The sequence below is a fragment of the Balaenoptera ricei genome, chromosome 1 (genome assembly GCF_028023285.1).
Source record: "Balaenoptera ricei isolate mBalRic1 chromosome 1, mBalRic1.hap2, whole genome shotgun sequence".
Classification (NCBI taxonomy): domain Eukaryota; kingdom Metazoa; phylum Chordata; class Mammalia; order Artiodactyla; family Balaenopteridae; genus Balaenoptera; species Balaenoptera ricei.
In genome coordinates, this window is record NC_082639.1 from 21,150,752 (window position 1) to 21,173,355 (window position 22,604).

General features: G+C 48.8%; 2 long non-coding RNA genes across 2 annotated transcripts; both read left to right on the forward strand.

The window, feature by feature from the left end:
* Positions 1-314: 314 nt before the first annotated feature.
* On the forward strand, positions 315-13,976 carry LOC132348494 (uncharacterized). The gene is made up of 3 exons (XR_009497481.1): positions 315-386; positions 13,398-13,454; positions 13,901-13,976. It is a non-coding gene; the product is annotated as an uncharacterized LOC132348494 (long non-coding RNA).
* An 826-nt stretch (positions 13,977-14,802) lies between these two features.
* Positions 14,803-18,900, forward strand: LOC132348499 (uncharacterized). Its single transcript, XR_009497482.1, has 3 exons — positions 14,803-14,884; positions 16,299-16,423; positions 18,724-18,900. It is a non-coding gene; the product is annotated as an uncharacterized LOC132348499 (long non-coding RNA).
* Positions 18,901-22,604: the final 3,704 nt, after the last annotated feature.

Below are 22,604 nucleotides of genomic sequence, written 5' to 3' on the forward strand. Positions count from 1 at the left end.
CACGTGAGTCACTGGTCGCCAGGAAGATTCCGATTGGCTGGAAGGCACGCCCCTGCCCCGCCCTCCTTCTCCGGCAGAATTCCCTCCTTTGGTCCTTAAAGAACTTCTGTTCTCGGTGATTGGCCCGGGCGGAAGGCAGGACCTGGATTTAAAGGGACTGCGCCCTCCAGGGGCAGACGTGAGGGAAGTGACCTGTGGAGTTTGTAGCGGAGTCGGACCACTAAGATCCGCCCCCCCACCCCCACCCCCGCTGGAAGGAATTTCGAAATCACCTGGCCTGGTGCTGGTCGTACGCTATTTTCAGAAGCCCAGAGAGATTGTGCCACTTGTTCAACTCCACGCAGTGCTCCTCTTGCTCTCCGGCAATCTTCCAGAGTTGAGAAAAGGTAACAAACTTGTATACCGTGGTAGATACTTCTTTTTTTTAATGTGACTTTATTTGGAAATAGGGTCTTTAAAATTTTTTAAATTTATTTAATTTATTTATTTTTGGCTGCGTAGGTCTTGGTTGCGGTGCGCGGGCTTCTCATTGCAGTGGCTTCAGTAGTTGTGGCTCGCGGGGTCTAGAGCGCCGGCTCAGTAGTTGTGGCGCACGGGCTTAGTTGCCCCGCGGCATGTGGGATCTTTCCGGACCAGGGATCGAACTCATGTCCCCTGCACTGGCAGGCGGATTCTTAACTACTGCGCCACCAGGGAAGCATAATACTTTTTAAATGTACTCTCTTGAGTACATCACTGCCTGGCCAGCGTTAATGTTTTGGTTTAGGGGTGAGGAAACCTGCTCAGAGAAGGGGCCTACCTCTCTCAAGGTCACACATTAGGTGAGACGGGGCCCTGGTGATGAATCTGCGCTATATAATCTGTGGGCGCATGCTCTTTCCGCTACACTTGAGCAGACCCAGGGCCTTCATGGGGCTGGAGGTTGGAGGGAAGCTGTAACTGGGGTGTTGGTCTTCTGGCAGGAGCTTCCTGGGCAGCTGGTGGAAGTCTTTCCTGCCAGCCTCTTACCTTTCTCAGGTCCTGTGTGACCTTGGGCAAGTCACTAAACCTCTCTAAGCCAGTTTCCTCATCTGCTCCAGAGAAGGGGCTCAATAAATTTTTTTAAAAATTTGATTTGATTATTTATAGTTGGCAAAACATTTTCGTATGTTCTATTGAAATAATACGTTTACGTGTTTTTGTCTCGCACTTTACAGAGCCTAGTGGGATGAGGCTTATTATTGTTGTTACTTTTAATCTTTTTTTCTTATTTTAAATATATGTGCTTGTGGCAAAATTTTAGAAATTGAGTCTGATTCATCTCTGCAATATTCTCTTTTAAATTAAACATCATTCTTCTAACAACTAATTAAATATCATTCTCCTAACACTCCCATTCCATAAGGTAGGCTGGGCAAGGAGCAATGTGTCCAATGTACAGACAGAGAAACCAAAACCTAGAAATGGTAAACTACATTCCAAGGTCACCAGGTTGTCTCAGACAAACCTAGGACTAGATCCCAGGAGCCTGACTCTCAGACTAGAGCAGCTGCTTCCTCTGTCTGGAGGCCAGCCCAAGCAAGATCCTGCTCTTGTCCCCTCCCTCCCTCCCTCCATCTTATCTGGGGTCAGGGACTTCCTCTGGCCCCCAGGATGGGGACCTGCTATTTGCTCCACTGCTTGGCTTTGTGACTTCGGGCAAGTCTCTTGCACTGTCCTCAGCACAGTTGCTTGCTATTTTGTTTTACCTTCTCTTGAAAGATAAGAAATAGATAAGAAATATACTTCAACCAAACCCAGAGTCTCTAAACCCTTGACCTATCACTTCCATGCCCCAGCAGAGGAAGGAAAAGAAAGGAAACTAACATTTACTTGGATAACCTACTATGCACCAGATACTTTATATACGTGATCTCTAATTCCTAAAAATGCATCTCAAGAAGTGGCATCATTATCCTCAACTCACAGATGAAGAACCTAAGGTTTAGAGAGGTCAAGTGACATGCCTAAGGTCATACAACTGCTAATTGGCAGTGTGAGACTTGAACCCAGGTCTCCTGACTCCAGAGCCCTAATTCCCTGCTCTTCTTAAAAGAGTTGGCACAGGGGCTTCCCTGGTGGCGCAGTGGTTGAGGGTCTGCCTGCCAATGCGGGGGACACGGGTTCGAGCCCTGGTCTGGGAAGATCCCACATGCCACGGAGCAGCTGGGCCCATGAGCCACAACTACTGAGCCTGCGCGTCTGGAGCCTGTGCTCCTCAACAAGAGAGGCCGCGATAGTGAGAGGCCCGCGCACCGCGATGAAGAGTGGCCCCCGCTTGCCGCAACTAGAGAAAGCCCTCGCACAGAAACGAAGACCCAACATAGCCATAAATAAATGAATAAATAAATAAATAAAATTAAAAAAAAAAAAAAGAGTTGGCACAGATCACAGAGTCATGCTTGGCATAACCCTGGATGAATGGACCCACAAGATCCATTCATCCATTCATTTATTCATTCATCAACCAACACAGATATACTAAGCACCTACTGTGTACCAGGGGCTGGGCTAGGCCCTGGGATATTATAGGCAAGGTCCCTGCCCTTCTCGAACTGACATTCAAGTGTAGTAAGACAATAGTCAAGTAAGTAAATAAATAAGACATTTTGAATAGTGCTAAAAAGAAAATAAAACAGGGACTTCCCTGGTGGTCCACTGGGTAAGACTGCGCCCTCCCAATGCAGGGGGCCTGGGTTTGATCCCTGGTCGGGGAGCTAGATCCTGCATGCATGCCACAACTAAGAGTTCGCATGCTGCAACTAAAGATCCCGCATGCCACAACTAAGACCTGGCACAGCCTAAATAAATAAATTAATAATAAATAAATAATTTTAAAAAACAGGGAAATGGAAGAGAGAGCAGCCACAGGTGTATGTGAGTGTGAAAAATATATAGCAAGAGAGGGGAAGAGAACTAGAGAGATCAATATACATCATTAGATGGTGTAATTATGGAAGTCCTCCCTAAGGAGGTGACATTTCCATTGTGTCTGCTGGATCCACTTCTGCCCTATCTCCCCATGCTTGTCCCTAGACAGCCAGGGCAGCAGAGAAGGTGCCAAGCTACATATTCCTAGAACTCTGAAGGCTTTAGCTGAGAGGCCCTTTGACGATCATTTTGTATACTCTCTTCCCACTTTGTAGATGGGGAAACCGGGGTCCAGAAAGCAGAAGGGATTTACCCCAAGGAGACTGGCTAGGGCTGGAACTACACAGGGGCAGCGCCTTGTGGTGTGGGCTGGTGCTGTGCCCACCCCATACACTTGAATTAAGTTCTCTAAGGAAGGAAACTTAGAGATCTCTTTTCCTCTCCCCTTCCTTCTGCCTGGGCTAGGAAGAGCAATTAGCAAATTCATGAACTGTGAATCACACTTCTGTCGACACTTCTATTTCCAAAGCTAATTGGTCCAATGTTTGACCAATAACAGGACCTGAACTTTAGTGTTGGGGGGGTGTGACTTGGGGATGTAGGAAGAGGAGAGAGAAGACAAGAGCAGGGGTAAACTCATAGGGTTTTTCATTTTCACCAAGACCAACTTTTAATTGTTCCAGTGAATGGAGGGGATAATGACAGCTGAAATACATCCTGAAGAGTCCTACTGGCTTTCAAATTTTATATATGAGCCTTTTCCCCCCTGTACAAATTTCCCATCTTAATTCTGACTCCAGCTGATTTTAAAAGGGAACTTACTCTGTATAATAATTGAGTCATAGTGACACACTTTCCCTATCTGGGCCTCAGTTTCCTATTCTGTAAAATGGGAGAGAAATAGGAGTCAGGCTCTTCCATTCACACCTTCTATGATTTAAGGTGGTGGAAAGGGAGAAGGGGTCCCAGGAGAGTCTTGGTCCCTACATTGGCCCCTCAGCTCTGGGACCCGAGGCAGGAGCATCCTGGGATCAGCCCACATTACTGAGTGCATTGTTCCTAGACCCACACCAGGCACTTTCCACACAGTTTCTCATTCAATTTTCAGAACATAATCTTTTGACATAGGAGTCATCTTTCACTTTGCACGAGAGAAAACTGAGGCTCAGAGAAACTAATTAATCTGAGCATGAGTTGGCCAGTGACACTTCATATCCAGGTCTGGGTGAATCCCAGGCCCATGCCCTACCCAGGGTCCTGCCCCTGAGGATGACTTGGTTTGTTCAATTACACACAGATAATCCTCCCCTGTGGAGAACACCCATTCCCTCCTCCCAGGGTTCTTGTCCTCCACCCTGCCTGCCTCAGCCCCTCATGGCCAAGGTGATTTCCTAGACCTTGTCATTACCAACAATTATGCCCCTACCCTGAGTAATTTCAATATCAAGTATCCCATCCTCCTGACACCACCTCCTGTCTCTTCTGCTCACTCCCTCTAGAACCCTGACTCCATCAGTTGCAGATTACCAGGACTTCAATCCACTGATCTTCCCACCTTTTCCCCTACTGTTCCTCACCTCCCTCATGTCCTGACTTTCCTCCTTAACCAGCTTAGATTCTGTGGACCATAATTATAATTACTTCCTTGCATACGCCCTCAACCCCCTTGCTCCTTTCTTGTTAAATTGCACTCACCTGGCAAAACCACACCCTGGTTAATCCAACTCTGCACTTGCACACACACAGTTGGCAGAAGCTGGAGAAAGACACACAGCCCTGCTGACTGGTCTCACTTTCATGTCACACCCACCCTCCTCCAGGGGACCCTTTGCACTGTCTCAAGATCCTACCATATGACCCAGTCCTGTCACTCTCCCATGGTCCTATAGACAATTTCTTACCTTCTCCTCTCTCCTCAATCCCTGACAGCTCTTCCCCCAACCCTCCCTCAGCTCTTGACCTCGCTTCCTACCTCACTGAGAAGATAGAAATGATCAAAAGAGAATTTCTGCAGACTCTCAATACCTCCTCTACCCAATCCCTGGGTCTGTCCCTCATTTTTACCCTCCCTCCTGCTACCTTGGATGAACCCCATTTGCTCCTCTCTGTGCTTCCCTTCCACTCATACACCAGATCTCCTGCCTCTCACCTGCTCAAGGACTTCACTTGGGCCATTTCCCCCTCTCTACTGGTTCATTCCAATCAGTGTTGAGACATAATTTTTTGCATCTCAGAAAAAACCACAACAAAACCAAGGAACCTCTCTTGACCTCACATCTGCATCCCCTCTACCCCATTTCTCTATATAGATCTTCCTTGACTTACGGTGGGGTTACATCCTGATAAACCCATGGTAAGCTGAAAATATCCTAAGTTGAAAATGTATGTAATACATGTAACCTACTGTTAACTAGGCTTAGCCTAGCCTACCTTAAACGTGCTCAGTACACTAACATTAGCCAGAAGTTGGGCAAAATCACCTAATACAAAGCCTATTTTATAATTAAATGTTGATTATCTCATCTAATTTATTGAATACTGTATTGAAAGTGAAAGACAGAATGGGTGTAAATGTATCGGTTGTTTCCCCTTGATGTGATGTGGTCATACGGTTCAATGGGAGCTGCAGCTCGCTGCCACTGCACAGCATCACGAGAGAGTATCAGACCCAATATCGCTAGCCCAGGAGAAGATTAAAATTCAAAATTCAAAGTACATTTTCTACTGAATGAGTATTGCTTGTGCACCATTGTAAAGTCGAAAAATTGTAAGCAGAACCATTGTAAGTTGAACCACCGTAAGTTGGGCACCGTCTGTATAGCAGAACTCTTTGAAAATGTTCATATTCGCTGCCTTCGCTTGTTCTCTTCTCGCTTGAACACACTTTATAAGGCTTTTGTCCCTACCACTAGACTAAGACTGCTTTTTGTCGAGGTCACCTGTGACCTTCACGTTGCTTAATCCAATCCTCAAGGGGTTTTGGCCCCACCGTGCAGCTTGCAGGATCTTAGTTCCTCCACCAGGGATTGGACCTGGGCCACAGCAGTGAAAGTGCCCAGTCTTAACCACTGAACCGCCAGGGAACTCCCCACCACATTTTTTTTGGAAATAGGTTTATTGAGATATAATTTACCTAATGAATTATATGGGTGAAGTATATGATGGCTAACATATACTTCACCCATATAAAGTGTACAATTCAGTGGTGCTTGGTATACTGACAGAGCTGTTCAACCAGCACCATAATCAATTTTAGAACATTTTCGTCACCCCCCAAAGAAACCCTGTGCCCTTTAGCAGACCCCATTTTCCCCCAACCCCTTCAACTCACAGGCAACCACTAATCTACTTTCTGCCTCTGTATAGATTGCCCTATTCTGGGCATTTCATATAAATAGAATCACATAATACGTGATCTCTTGTTACTAGTTTCTTTTACTTAGCATAATGTTTTCAAGGTTCATTTATATTATAGCATGTATTAGTATTTCACTTTTTCTTTATTGACAAATAATATGCCATGGATATATGGATATACCACATTTTATTTATCCACTCATCAACTGATGGACATTTGAGTTGTTTCTACTTTTGGCTATTATGAATACTGCTATTAATATTCATGTACAAGTTTTTTTTTAACTTTTTTTCTTTTTAAAGAGCAGTTTTAAATTCATAGCAAAATTGAGAGGAAGGTACAGAGATTTCCTGTATAGACTCTGCCCCCACATATGCATAGTCTCCTCCGTTATCAACAAAATCCCACCAGAGTGGTACCTTTGTTACAACTGAGGAACTTACATTCACACATCATCATCACTCAAAGTTTACATGAGGGTCCACTCTTGGTGTTGTACACATACAAGTTTTTGTGTGGACATGTGTTTTCGTTTCTCTTGGGTAAATATCTAGAAGTGGAATTACTGGTCATAGGTAATAAGGTAACTTTATGGTTACCCATTTGAGGAACTGCCAGACTGGTTTCCAGAGCAGCTGCACCATTTTACATTTCTCACCAGTGGTGTATAAGGGTTACAATTTCTCCAGATCCTTGTCGACACGAGTTATTATATGTCTTTTTGATTATAGCCATCTTAGAAGTAATATCTCATTGTGGTTTTGATTTGGATGTCTCTGATGGCTAATGATGTTGAATTTCTTTTCATGTGCTTATTGGCCATCTGTATCTTTGGAGGAATGTCTATTCAAATCCTATACCCATTTTAAGTTGCTTTTTTTTTTTTTTGGCTGTGCCGTGCAACATGTGGGATCTTAGTTCCCCTACCAGGGATGGAACCTGGGTCCCCTGCAGTGGAAGCGCGGAGTCCCAACCACTGGACCGCCAAGGAAGTCCCCTAAATTGCATTATTTTAAAAAGTTATTGTTGGGACTTCCCTGGTGGTGCAGGGGTTAAGACCCGGTGCTCCTAGTGCAGGGGGCCCGGATTCCATCCCTGGTTAGGGAACTAGATTCCACATGCATGCCGCAACTTGAGTTCGCATGCCGAAACTAAGGAGCCACCTGCCACAACTAAGACCCGGTGCAACCAAATAAGTAAATAAATACTTTAAAAAATTATCTTTAAAAAAATTGTTGGGGCTTCCCTGGTGGTGCAGTGGTTAAGAATCCACCTGCCAGTGCAGGGGACACGGGTTCGAGCCCTGGTCCGGGAAGATCCCACATGCCACGGAGCAACTAAGCCCGTGCGCCACAACTACTGAGCCTGCGCTCTAGAGCCCGTGAGCCACAACTACTGAGCCCGCATGCCACAACTACTGAAGCCCATGCGCCTAGGGCCTGTGCTCTGCAACAAGAGAAGCCACCGCAATGAGAAGCCCATGCACTGCAATGAAGAGTAGCCCCACCTCGCTGCAACTAGAGAAAAGCCCTCGCACAGCAATGAAGACCCAACGCAGCCAAAAATAAATAAATAAATAAAATTTTAAAAAAATTGTTGCGTTCTGAGGGTTCTTTATATATTTTAGATACAAGTCCCTTATCAGACATATGATTTGCAAAATTTTCGTCCATTCTAATTGTCAATTCTTAATCCTCATATTTTCCTAGATCTATAAATTGCATGTGACACAGCTGATCATTCCCTCCTCTTTGAAATACTTTCTTCACTTCGCTTTTAAGATATCTTACTATCCTGATTTTTCTCCTATTTCACTGATTACTATTTTGTGGTTTCCTCCTCATCCCCTCAACTGCTAAACAGTGAAGTGCCCAGGCCTCACTCCCTGGTCCTCTTCTCTTTTCTGTCTATACTCACTCCCTTGGTGATCTCATCCAGTTTCAAGCTTTAAATGCCATCTCTGTGCTGGCAAATCCCAGATTTATATATTCCAGCCCAGAGCTCTCTCCTGAACTCCAGGCTCATTTATCTAATTTTACGCAACACCTCTACATGTATCTTTATGGTCTCCTCAAACTTTGCACATCAAAAGCTGAATTCTGGGCTTCCCTGGTGGCGCAGTGGTTGAGAATCTGCCTGCCAATGCAGGGGACGCGGGTTCGAGCCCTGGTCTGGGAAGATCCCACATGCCGTGGAGCAACTAGGCCCGTGAGCCACAACTACTGAGCCTGCGCGTCTGGAGCCTGTGCTCGGCAACGAGAGGCCGCGATAGTGAGAGGCCCGCGCACCGCGATGAAGAGTGGCCCTCGCACCGTGATGAAGAGTGGCCCCCGCTTGCCACAACTAGAGAAAGCCCTCGCACAGAAACGAAGACCCAACAAAGCCATACATACATACATACATACATACATAAAAAGAATGTAAGCAGACAAGAATAGCATTAAAAAAAAATAGAAAAAAAACAAAAACAAACAAAAGCTGAATTCTTTTTTTTTTTTAATTAAAAAAAATTTTATTTATTATTTTTGGCTGTTTTGGGTCTTTGTTGCTGTGTGCGGGCTTTCTCTAGTTGCGGTGAGCGGGGGCTACTCTTCGTGGTGGTGCGCTGGCTTCTCATTGCAGTGGCTTCGCTTGTTGCGGAGCATGGGCTCTAGCGCGCACGGGCTTCAGTAGATGCAGCACGTGGGCTCAGTAGTTGTGGCTTGTGGGCTCTAGAGCACAGGCTCAGTAGTTGTGGCGCACGGGCTTAGTTGCTGTGCGGCATGTGGGATCTTCCCAGACCAGGGCTCGAACCCGTGTCCCCTGCATTGGCAGGCAGATTCTTAACCACTGCGCCACCAGGGAAACCCCCAAAGCTGAATTCTTGAACTGAATTGCTCCTCCCACAGCAAATGGTAACTTCCAGTTCTTGGGCTGAACATATGTAGCCATTTTTTATTCCTTTCTCCTCTCACATCCCACATCCAATTTGTCCGCAAGTCTTGTTGGCTCTACCTTCAGAATACAGGCAAACTCTGACCCCATCTTGCCCCCCACCCAGCTTGCTGCCACCTCCGTGGGCATCACCCCCCTCCCCTGGATTATTGGAGCCTCCCTGCTGGCCCCCCTGCTATTGCACTTGTCTCCTACAGTGTGGTTTCAACCCAGCAGCCAGAGCGATCCTTTTAAAACACAAGTCAGATCATGTCATTTTAATGCCTCCATCTCACTTGGAGTAAAAGCCAAAGTCCTCCACTCACCACAAGGCTCCATGGGACACCCCACCCCCATCTCCTCCCACTCTCCCCTCGCTCATCTGCTGCGGGTACACTGGCCTTCTTGATGCTCCTCTCGCACCTCAGAGCCTTTGCAAATTGCTTTCATCTGCCTGATACACTCATCCCCTCTTAGCCACATGGCTTCTGCCCAGTTCCTCCAGGTCTTTTTCTCAGTGTGTCCTTTTCTCAGTGAGCCCTAACTACCCAATTAGAATGGCAGTCTCCCCTCCCCACCCTCTCCTCTGCTTTATTGTTTCCATAGCGCCCAGCACCATCTACACATCATGCTACACATCATACCTATTTATTGCCTGTTTGTCTGTTGGAACAGACACTCCAGGAGGGCAGAGATTTTGTCTGTTTTTGTTTTCTGTGTATCCCAGCTCCTGGAGTCTATAAATATTCATGGGACGAGTGAAAGGATGCTTGAGGGAAGGAGGAAGGAGCACTCTTCCAGAACCTGACCTTGCAGGGAGTGGTGCAGTATGGCTAGAGACAGATCTCTGAGGAGGGACTTGAACGGAGTCCTCCTCAAGGTCGTGGCAAGTTGGTTCCTGTTTCCAGCCAAGGAAGCCTGGTGAAGTAGGAGCCAAAAGCTTGAGTTCCCGTTCCAGCTTGGCCTCTTATTGGCTGTGTGCAACTGGGTGCAAATCACTCTCTTTCACTGAGCCTCGGTTTTCTCATCTGCTCATTGGGGTATTATGACCTAGTCTCAGGGCTGGCATAAAAGACCCAGTGCCTGAAGGGTCCTGTCACGTAGTCAGCACTCAGTGCATGCTTGCTCTCCCCAGAAGCAGTGCTAATTTGCTAATTTGGAGCAAGGTTCAGATAGGTGTGGGTTTCTGCGGGGGGCGGGGGAGGAAGGAGGAAGAGAGAGTGAGACCATAGCGGCAGATGAGGCTCTGGGAGAGAAAGAGGAGGCTGAGGGCTAGACCCTAAAGGACAGGGAGAGACACCAGAAGACAGAGCTGTGAGCAGGGCACTCTCAGATCTCACTTCCCTCACCTATGAGGCAGCTCATAAAGCCCCACCCCCACCAAACTCATTTGAGCCTGTCCAGCCCCTTGGGGAGGCAGGCAGACATGACTGATGATTGATTACACCCATTTCATGGGTGAGGAAACTGAGGCTCAGGAGGTGGCAATATGCATCTCTGTCTCATCTCCCTTGCTAGAGGTAAGCTCCTCAGGTTCAAGGGCTGCCCACTTCCATTTCTGTCTCCTCAGGGCTGATGCTGCCAACTGAAAACAGGAGTGGGTATTCATCAGTGGGTTTCCAGCCCCAGCAGACCCCACACCCTCTTTTATAATAAATTTCTTGCAATATCTCTTTCCTGTAATGGAATGAGATTCACAGATAAAATATCCTATTCACACACTCAAAATTTTGAAAAAAAAAAAGAATCAAGGTAATGCCCTAACTGAAATGTAAAGAAGAAATGAAAGGAAGGTAATCTGTTTTTTTTTCACGATTTAATTTTTAATTGATATCTAATCATAAAACATTACTTAAGTTTCAGGTGTATGACATGGTTTGATATTTGTATACATTGTGAAATGATCACCACAATGTCTAGCTAACATCTATCACCACATGTAGTTGCAATTTTTTTCTTGTGATGAGAACTTTTAAGATCTACTCTCTTGGGACTTCCCTGGCGGCAGTCCAGTGGCTAAGACTCCGCACTCGCCACAGCTAAAGATCCCACAGGCGGCAACGAAGATTCCGCGGTGCAGCCAAATAAATAAATTTTAAAAATATTAAAGATTTACTCTCTTAGCAACTTCTGAATTATGATACAGTATTATTAACTTTAGTCACCATGCAGTACACCCATGACTTATTTATCTTAACTGGGAACTTGTAGATATTTATTTATTTATTTATTTGCTGTGTAAATACACAGGCAGACACTTGCAAAACAGGGCTTGTCAAATTGAAATGTGCATAGGAGTTACCTGGGGATCTTGTTAAAGTGGAGATTCTGAACAGCAGGTCTGGGGAAGGACCTGACAACCTGCATCTCTAACCAGCTCCCGGGTGTTGCCCAGCAGCTGCTTCACTGGCGCTGGCGGGAGAAGGATGCTTCCTGTTCCCTGGGCCCACGCACCACTCCGCCTTCTCAGCAGGACCTCCGCCCAGGGCCATCCCCTCCCCAGGCCCGAGCAAGGGGCAGCCCTGTTGGGACGGCCCAGAGCAAACACTGTCCAGGAAAGCGCCCGCCCTGCTGCCAAGCCTCATTCCTGGCACCCACGTGGCTGGGTGCCCGCTGCCGAGGCAGCAGTTCCCACAGGAGGAGCCCGCCCTGGGGTATGGGCCACTGGGGAGGGAGGGAAGCCCTGGGAATCAACGTCTGAAGGGGTGAGGGCTTTGTGTCCCCACCGCACTGCAGCTTGGGCCACTAAATCCCAGTGCACTGTTTTCTTGCCCTGAGCGCCCTCCCATCCCCCTGTCTTCCACTTCTCCCTCATTCCCTTTGCCCTCAGTCTGTCCTAGGCCCCTGTAATGGGGAGCCCAGATAATCTAGCTGTTCCCTATCCCGAGAAACTTTCAGGCTGGAGGCCAGCAGACAGGCAAACAGACAACTTTCACCTTTAAGCAGGTGTTCTGTCAAAGGAGGTATGTGGGAGGGAACTCATTTCCAGCCTTTTGGGTGCCAATCAGAGAAGGCTTCCTGGAGGCAGCAGGAGCCCAGCAGGGCATGAAGGCTGTGGAGGGATACCTTAGACAGCCCTCTCTCCCAGAGTCCCCACCTGGCCAGGGCCTGCTGATTTGGGGCACCAGCAGGGGCATTGCTGCTGTGAGGATTCCAGAGGACCCCATTTTACAGGCTAGGGTAGAGGAAAGAGAAGCTGGGTTTGAGGCCCAGCTGTGCTGCTGACATACTGTGTGCCTTCTGGGGTAAACCCTTTTCCTGTCTGGGCCACCATAAAGGGATGGGATCTGAGGATCCCCAAGGCCAGTCTAGCTCTAAAGCCTGCGGCCCCTTGGTGACCAATGAGGAGGATTTATCATCTCTGAGGTGAGGAGGCCAGGCAGCAGACTTATGCAGGGCTGGAGCTGGCTCTGGGCAGGGGGAGTGGGTTCCGGGGAGACTCTGAGGCGGTCTCCCACCTGAGAGCTAGGCCAGACTGTTCTACTTTCTGGGCTCTGCTGGAAGGCAAAACATTAACCCATGACAGCAGAAATAACAAATGACAACAGGAATAACAAGTGCCCCTCCCTCCCACAAGGACTGTGCTCCACAGCTTACAAAGCTGTTTTTTTTGCTACCATCTCATTTGATCCTCACAAACTTGGCGTTAGTGCCATTTGACAGATGAGAAAACTGAGGCCCAGAGAAGTCAAGTCACTAGCACAAGGTCTCAGAGCTAAGAAGACATCCCAGGACTTGAACCCAGTATCCCATACATGGTTTAGGGAAAGTTTCCTGAATCTCCTGGGTCTGAATTGTCCCTGAAGTACAACCCTTGAACATGGGGCCCTAAATTTCCATCAGGATCATTAACTTTGGATATTAGAGCTGGAAGGCTAAATCTCTCACTGTACAGGTGGGGAAACTGAGGCTGTAGAGAGGAAGGGTCTTGCCCATTTGCCAGATAAGGTACTGGCCTCCACCCCTCGGTTCTCAGGTGAAGTTCCTGGGGCTTTTTCAGCTCCCTCTCCTCCTAGTGATCTGGAGGCCTGTGTGTGGGCACAGTGGGGAGGGAGGGTTTAGTGCAAGAATCCTCCAAATCAAAGAGGGAGCCTGACAGGAATGGGGAGGGGTTAGGTCATAGAAAATATGCTTTGCCTTTAGGCTTTATTTCCTAAGATGAAGATGTGTCACTAAAGCAAGGAGGAGATGGTGGTGGGTTTTAATTTGGTTTTGTTCTTCACTGTTTGCTTCCCAGGCAGGAGCTCAAGCCTTGACTGCAGAGGTGAACGACGCTGAGCCAGCCCCTGGCCAGGTCTGCTCCCCTCTCAAGGCCCTGGCTTTGACGTGATTTTAGTGGTGAGCCTGTGTCAGGCACTGATGGAAATGGGAGTGTGTTTTCTGTGGCCCAATCATAGCCCAACCCAGAATCAGGGTGGGGTTCTGTTGGGGCCTGGGTGGAGATCTTTGTCACTGGGCTCAGGTCCAGTTTATGACCAAGGTCAGGGCTCATCCTGGGAGCAAGGAGCAGGGAGCAGGGAGAAGCAGCCCTTGGTCCCTCCCAGGGGAGACCCAGCCCAGGAGGGTGAGTCAGGCAGTCCGGCTGGGAGTTCACAGGCCTTCCTTTAGGCTCCTGGACTGGAGCAGAGGCTCTGGTGAAGGTGATGCGCAGGCTCTCTGGTCCACCATCAGGTGTGTCTTAAGGGGAGGTGACCTCCCACCTCCACCCAACATCCTCTCACCAGACAACCTGCCCACCAGGACTCTGGACTCTCTTTCTGCTGGTCCTGCTCCAGGCTCTGAAGTTTACAGAGGCAAGTGGTGCGGATCATGGTCTCTAACTGTCCTCAGGGCTCTGTCCAGAGGTAAGCTGATGAATTGGCTAGCTGGGAAAAATAACCAAAAGCCCTGCACTGTGGCTGATTTCAAGCCACCCATGCGATGTCACTGCATGTAGAGTTGGGAAGAGATTCACAGAATCAGCTCTTGCAAGCAGGTAGGAGCCAGCTCCAGCACACCACTGGCTCTGTCCCAGGACAGTCCCACTGCCGTCCACAGGGCAGGTAGCGGCTCGGGTCCCACTAGCTCACAGGGTCAGGGTGCCCTCGAGGGTTTCCTGTCCTATCCTTGTGCCTGTTGGTGTGAAGGTGATGGTGATTATGATCGTGATTGACGTTGTGATTGTGATGGTTGAGGCTTCACTTGCTACCACTGACCTCTTCTCAGTCAAGGAAGTGCCTCCGTTCCCCGAGGGAAACTGCCAGGAGGTATGTGCCCAGGAGTACGATGGCCGATTAGGTCCTCCCCAGGGCTGTATCATGGCTCTTTCCAGGACACTGGAAGCCTGATGTGGCCTTATGGACAGATGTCCTGCCATCTCCTACTCCCCCTGTGCATTGATGACCTAGCCTCATACCTTACTGAGGAAACAGGAGCCCAATGTGTGGGAAGCCCAGCCCTTACCTCTACTGATCCTATACCCCTCCCTGCACTCGGCCCATCTTCTCCTTCCCTACTCATTCCTGAGAACAAGGCCCTCCTCTTATCAAAGGATGGCGCTTAGTGGCTTCCCACTGATGGGAATAAAAATCCCACTTCTTTCCCCGGCTGATTTTATTTTACTTTATTTATTTATTTATCGTTTTGGCCCTGCCACGTCGCATGCAGGATCTTAGTTCCCCGACCAGGGATCGAACCCGTGCCCCCTGCAGTGGAAGTGCGGAGTCTCAACCACTGGACCACCAGGTAAGTCCCTCCCCGGCTGACTTTAACCTCACCTCCTCCCACCCTGGCTTCCTATGCTCCAGCTACTCGGGCCACCTTTCTGTTCCACAAGCACAGCAAGTTTGTTCCGGCCTCAGGGTCTCGGAGTCCACAGTCGCCCCAGATCTCTGCACGACAGCTTCAGCTCAGAGTCCTTCCCTGACCCCCCCATCTTAAGGGGCTCCCCCAGTTCCTCTCCATCTCATCCTCCTTGTGTTTCCTGCCCTGCAGTGTTCTTGTGTGTTACTGATTCAACTGTCTTCCCCATTAGATTGTAAGCTCCACGGTGCAGGGACCTCATTCTCTGCTGTATCTGGTACCTGGTCTGTGCCCAATAAAAGGATATGGAATAAATGAATAGATGTCTATGTTTCTTCCCTCTTTGTTCTCCCTGGGTCATTGCTAGCATCTTGTTTGAATGTCCAGGCCTGGTTTCTGCTCTGTGCTGGGCTATAAATGGAAGGGGCAGTGTCCCAACTGCATTTGGCTGGAGTGCAGGGCACTTGTGGTGGTGGCATCAGAAATTGGTAGGTGATTGCAAGGGGCTTTGGGTCTGACCAGTGTTGAAAGGTCCAGATGCCACTGACTTGGGTTTGGTTTTAATAAAGAAGGCAGCATCTCCTCCTAGCTTCATGCTATCATTACCACCAGGCTTCCTTACTGGGTGGACTTTTGTTGGTTTTTGGCTGCCCTACATCCCAACCCCCTTTCTCTTTAGGGGGAAGCCCCCACTACATGTGTCTCGATGGACATCCTACTACTGAAGTTGAGGGGACCACAGGCCCCTCCTCCCACTCCTTGGCAGATAGGACATGGGCACATGACCTGGGCTCGGCCAATTGGATGCCTCAGCCCAGAGCTTTGAATCTTGAGTGAGTGATGCAAAGATAGGAGGGTTTAGAATTCACTGAGAAAGGTGGCCTTTGGTAGTAGTGGTCAATGTGGTGTCTGATGGTGACAGTTCTATCTGGGTGTCTTGCTGAGGGGCTTGGTCTGTCCAATGCTGTTACTTCTTTGGTTCCTGCCCTTTATCTCAGCCTGGATCACCGGGCTTTGTGTCCATTCTGGGAACTCCCCAATATCTTTTGTTTCTTCATAGGTCAGCCAGAGTCAGGTTCTATTGCTTGCACCCAAGAACTCTTATTGCCACCTACCTCCACCACTAGACATTGTCATTATCACCATTCCCATCAATCCCAAGATCAAGCACCCATCAGTTTAGCCCCATAATCTTCACCAGACACCATCACCATCCATGTCTTGTGACCTCAAGCATCAATAGCTTTAACCATCCTCAGGCTCTCAAACTGTATTTGTCAGGGTTCAGTGCAGGAAACAGAAACCCTGCCTTAGTGTTTTTAGCAGGAAGGTATTTAATAGAGGACAATTGTTCCAGAGGCCGAATGAGCCACGCGTCTAAGAATGACTCCCAGAACCATACAGAACTGACCCACCAAGAGAGTCACTGTGAATTCAAGAACACGCCCCTGAAGCTTCAGTCCAGGTATCAGGAAGCTGCAGGTAAGAAGTTGCTACCACCACATTCACAATTGCCACTGCCTCTGGGCAAGCAGGAAGCTGGACCCGATACCAGAACACTGCTGCAGAAAAACCTCCTGTTACTGCAAACTTGCGGGCTGGCAGAAACAGCCAAAAGGGAGCAAAAAAACAAAAACCAAAAAACAAACCCCCAAAACCCCCACTACAAAAACCAAATCATAAATAGTGCTTATTATGTGGCCAGCACTCTTCTATTATTATCCCTGTTTTATAAATGAGAAAACCGAAGCACGGAAAGGGCTGCACCTCACTTTAGCCTTCCAGATCTTGCTGGAGTGAATCTAATAAGTGGAGCCTGTTCCACATATAAACGCTGCAAGGGAGGGAAATGTAGTTGTTAGCTTTCCAACCTCCCCGTCTAGCAGGGTGGGATGGAGGCTGAGAGAGCCCAGCCACAGGATCTACCCTGTAAACCATCACTACCACTGTCACCTCTCCATCAACAATATGATCTGCTTTTTTTCCCCCCGAAATAAACTCTGCTTTATTCAGATAGCAAAAGGTTGAGAATCAAACATTATATTATATTTTATTTTTTTGGCTGTGTTGGATCTTCATTGCTGCGTGCGGGCTTGCTCTAGTTGCAGCGAGCAGGGGCTACTCTCGTTGTGGAGCCCGGGCTCTAGGCGCGCAGGCTTCAGTAGTTGTGGCGCGCGGGCTCTAGAGCGCAGGCTCAGTAGTTGTGGTGCACGGGTTTAGTTGCTTCGCAGCATGTGGGATCTTCCCAGACCAGGGCGCGAACCCGTGTCCCCTGCATTGGCAGGCGGATTCTTAACCACTGCGCCACCAAGGAAGCCCTCAAACACTATATTTTAAACCTCATTTGCACATCTTTGAAACCAGAGGGGACATCCCTGGGCCAATCACCTGGGATGACCTTGGCTGACAGACACCTGGATGAGGGAACCATCCCCTTAACCACCATCAAGTCATTACCAGCCCCGTCACCTCCTCCACCAGCACTGAGCTCTGACAGCCGTCACTTGACAAACATCACCATCAGTGTCACTACCACCATTGTCATGATTATCCCCATTACCTCCATCCCCAGCGGCAGGGCGGTGTTGAGCGGCAATTGAGGTCACTTCCTTGCCTTGGTGCTCCACAAAGTAATTGCTTAATTAGATGGTTGTGCTTTGAGCTATTTCCTCAAAGTAGGAGATCTTCCCAGGCTCCGATGAGGCTGGGGATGGTTTATATACTGGAGGGGTCTGCCCCTGTGAGTGTGGCTGTGAGGGTCCAAGGCAAGCCTCTGGGAGGCCATTCCATCCATCCCCCTGCCTTTGTGGTGGAGAAAAGCAACATAGTAGTTAGGAGTGCTGGTCAAGTTAGTCTAGGTCAGCTTAGACAAGTGACTTCACCTTTCTGGGTCTCAGTTTCTTTATCTGTAAAATAGGATAGTTCTTATAGAGGAACGTGGGGATTAGAGGTAATGTAAATAAAGAACCTGGCACAGTGCTTAGTGCTTAGGAGGGTCTCAAATGGAAGTCACTAATACCTTTTATTTCTTTTTTTTTTTAGTGTTTTTCTATGTATGGGAATATGCAAGAGCCTGGGCTCATTGAAAATATTCCTTTGATATGCATTTTTTTAAAAAAAATAAATTTATTTATTTATGGCTGCGTTGGGTCTTCCTTGCTGCGCGCGGGCTTTCTCTACTTGCGGCGAGCGGGGGCTACTCTTCATTGCCGTGCGCGGGCTCCTCACTACCGTGGCTTCTCTTGTTGCGGAGCACGGGCTCTAGGTGCGCGGGCCTCAGTAGTTGTGGCTCACGGGCTCAGTATTTGTGGCTCGAGGGATCTAGAGTGCAGGCTCGGTAGTTGTGGCACACAGGCTTAGTTGCTCCACAGCATGTGGGATCTTCCTGGACCAGGGCTCGAACCCGTGTCCCCTGCATTGGCAGGCGGATTCTTAACCACTGCGCCACCAGGGAAGCCCCCTTTTATTTCTTTTATCAAACACTTATATAGAGCTCACTTCGTGCCAGCACTGTTCGGAGCACTTGACAAATTTCAGTTCATTAACTGAAACTTCATAAGAGCCCGTAAGAGATAGGTACTACTATTTTTCCCTTTTTACAGATGAGGAAACTGAGGCACAGAGAAGTTAAGTAGCTTATCCAAGGTTACACAGCTAGTTAGTGATGGAGCTGGGATTTTAGCTCAGGGAGTCCAGCTCAAATCTGAGCTCTTGACCCCGATGCTCTCTGGCAGCAAGTGTTTCTTCCCTGGTCTAAAAAGCTCCCCTTCTGCCCCATCCAGGTTGGAGAAGACGCTGCTCTTTTTGTCCAGCAATTGGAAATGGGCCTCCAGAAGTCACTGTGTCCAGTTTCTCATCTTGGACAGAAATACCCGCATTCACCTTGTCCAGGGCCTCCCATCCCTCCCAGCCAGGAAGTCTTTCCTGTTGTCTGATTTGGATTTGGGCTGAGGCAACAGTTTCCAGGGAGGAACCTCCTGGGCTGAGAGACCTCGTAGTGGGGACCTCAGGAGATGTGGTGGAGGGAGGGGTCTTGACCCTGGGCTCTCAGCCAGTGGGATGGGGGTGGAGGGGGTCTGGGGTGGGTGGAGCTCTGGGGCAGGCCTCCCTGTTAGCTGCTCTGCAGGGGGCCTTGTTTCCCCACCCACTCCATGACTGCACCGGAGACCTCTCAGGCCCCAGTGAGCTCCAGGCCCCTCACCAAGCCCCCTCCTCCTAAGCTCCCGCACGCCTCACCCAGGCCCTGCCATGTCCTCTGGGCCCCCTCTTCTTGGTCCCCATCCCTTTTGCCCTCTCGATGTCTGATATCGTTGTCTGCTCCCTGGATTCTGAGATCCCATTCTGCCCAGGCTTCCCTCCCCCTGCAACCCCCTTGGTCTCTTCTCCCTCTTACTGCATCGTGGGGGGCTCCTTGGGGAGCTGGCACCACACCCCAGGGCCTGGGCATCTCAGTCACCACAGCCTCAACATGTCCCAAACCCACCACATCTTCTCGCTCCAAATTTGGCCTCCATCTTAGCCGGGGGCCCAAACCGAAAAGAAAGCTCGGGGTCTCCCTAGACTTGCCCCCTTCTCCTCCCTCCACACGACATCCCGGCCATCTAACAGTTAGTAAGCACTCACTGCATACCAGGTGAGGAACTCCCAGAGTGGGGCCGACCAAAGCAGGTTCCTGGGCATGTATAAACACTCCTGAAGCTTCCACAAATACAGGGATGGGGAAGAGGTTTGTAATAAGTCTGGATTTTTCAGTTAAGCTGGGGTGAGGAGGGCCCCTCTGGAGGGTCGTGTGAAGGGGCTGCTCGTGGATGCTGGCGTACACCACTCAGAACCCCCTACAGGACTCAGGCACTCGTTCCCCCAGAAACCACTTAGTACAAGATTATGTCCCCTCCTTAGGGGCAGCCTGGATTCAGGGACTGGTCACCGGGGAAGCTCAGGGGCCTGGTCCCCTTGCCTCAGCTGGGGTTAACTCTGAAGGGCTGTCCCAGCGCCTTGAGGAAAACATTTCTGACACCCCACCACCTATTAGGCCTCTTGTTCCCTCATGCATAGACTTCCTGTATTTTTCATTCATAGCCTTCGTCCCACCTCATAATTGTCTTCATTCATTTGTTCAATACCAGGAGTGCTCCACGCACTGATACACCAGTGAACAGGAGGCAAAATCCCTGCTCTAGACGGGAGACAGGCCATAGCACGTATATAGTATAACGTGAGGTGGTGACCTGCGTTCTGAAAGAAAGTGAGGAGGACAAAGGATGGAAGGAAGATGCACTTTTTTTTTTAGAATTTTTTTTTTCTTTGATGTGGACAATTTTTAAAGTCTTTATTGAATTCGTTACAATATTGCTTCTGTTTTATGTTTTGGTTTTTTGGCCTCAAGGCATGTGGGATCTTAGCTCCCCAGCCAGGGATCGAACCCGCACTCCCTGCACTGGGAGGCGAAGTCTCAACCACTGGACCACCAGGGAAGTCCTGGAAGATGCTCTTTTGAGATGTTAACATTTGAATGGAGGCCTGTGTGGAGTGAGAGAGGAAGTCACAGTGACATCGGGGCATGGGGCATCCCAGGAGAGGGAACAGCAAGTGCAAGGGTCCCTGAGGCAGGAATGTGACCATGAACTTGAGAAACAAGGAGGCCAGCATGTCCAGAATGGAAGGAGCCAGGGCCAGCTGCATGTGCTGGATTCCTTGTTCCTTCATCCCACCTCACCGGTGCCCTTGGGCAAGAGCCTGCCCTGTCTTGAGATTCAGGGTCTCCATCAGGTGCAGCGGGGGTGAGTCATCCTTGGCCACTGCTGGGCAGGCCTGTTGAGGTTAAATTGGGGCCCCTTATCATTTTCTCCCCTGGCTCCCCTCTATCATTCTCTCCTAGCCCTTAACCCGATTTCTAACTATATTTTTATGTGTGATTACTCGCTGTCTGTAAGGTCTCTAGGTGCAGGGACGGTGCCTGCCTCATTCACCAGGAGATGCCCAGAGTCCAGCACTGTGCTGGTTTATACAGGAGGCACTCAGTAAATGTTGAATGAATGAATGACACCACTTTATAAATTATAAAGCAGGAGTGATGGGAAAGGCTGTGATGGTTGTAAAATAACTGCTGTCTACACAGGCAGAGGAAGCTGCCCAGCAGGAATCTAGCCAGTGTGTGGCTCGGGGTGGGGGTGGGGGGCGGGGAATCTGAGCAGCCTCGTCCCCACCCCACCCCTAACCCCAGGACTTGGTAAGACTGAAAATAACACTGATAACAACAGTCATTTCGGCCATGCTACCTCATTTAATCTGCATAACAAAGTCACCGGGTGAGTACTACCATTATACCCATTGTAAAGATTTGGAAGCTGAGGCTCAGGGATTTTAAGGAATTCACCCAAGATAAATAAATGGTGGGGCTAGGATTCACGCCCAGGTCTGTCTGAGATCATGGTCCACCAGAGGGTTAGCAATGACATTCTCCTGCTCCTCTCCTCAGTTTTACACTTTTAAATCTTCCCTATCCCCATCTTGCCTTCTCCAGACTCCCTGCTCCAGGCACCTCTCAGAACCTGTTTATCTATCTGTAAAGTGGACACATTAATCCCTGCCCATTTCATAGTGACGGCCCATGAGGATGAGGACATTCTGTACATTGTCAAGGGCTGGGTGGTGCCGAGGTAGTGGAAGACGCAGCAGGGACCTGCCCAAGGCCACCTCGAGGTGGCAGGTGAGCATCCCTGGGTTGTGGCTGGGCACTGTTGGTGAGTGAGTGTGAGTGTGTGAGAGTGTGGGTAAGTGTGAGTGTAGACCAGCCTTCAGGGGACTCTTGGAGGGCAAGAAAAGCCCCCTCTGCTTCTAACGTAAGGCTTCCAGTTTATTAAATGAAAAAGTAAAAAGGGCTGCATGATACATGGTATATTTTAAATGTTTACATTTAACAAATGAATGCTTTTAACACACAGAATACAATGCAATATAATAGTGCTATTCACAAGATAATTACAGGATTTATAGAAAATATTAATTCATTGTGCACTGCAGGGGGTGTGGTCGGGTAATGAGACCCAAGTTTAGATTTGCCTAACGAGCAGTCTGTGCTTCTCTCCCATCGTGTACCTTTGTCACTGCATGTTATATCCTCATTTGGGCATCTCAACAGCCTATAAGGCCCTACTCCATCTGGTCCCCTCTTCCCCCCACTCAGCCCACTCTCTGGCTTCTTCACGGCTCTTTGAATCAAGGCAAGCACAGTCTTGCCCCAGGGCATTTGCCCTTGCTGTCCCCTCTGCCTGGGACCCTCCTTCCTCAGATACTCTCATGGATTACTTCCATCACATCTTCTGGTCTCTATGCAAATGTCCTTTCTCAGGAGGCCTTCCTGTACCATCCTATTTAAAATTGCAAACCATCCCTACGTTCCCTATTCCCCATCCCATCTTTATTTTTCTCCCTAAAATAACTTTTCAACATCTCATCACCACACACACACACACACACACACACACACACTATATTGGTTTATTGTCTAGCTGCATCACCAGGGCTGCTAACAGCTGGACCATAGTAGGTACTTAATAAACAAGAATGAATTACTGGTTACATCAAAGGGTTCTATCTGATGCCCTGTCTGTGAGGCCCACCCCAGTTCCTTGACCTGGTGCCCATGCGTTATAGGACGAAT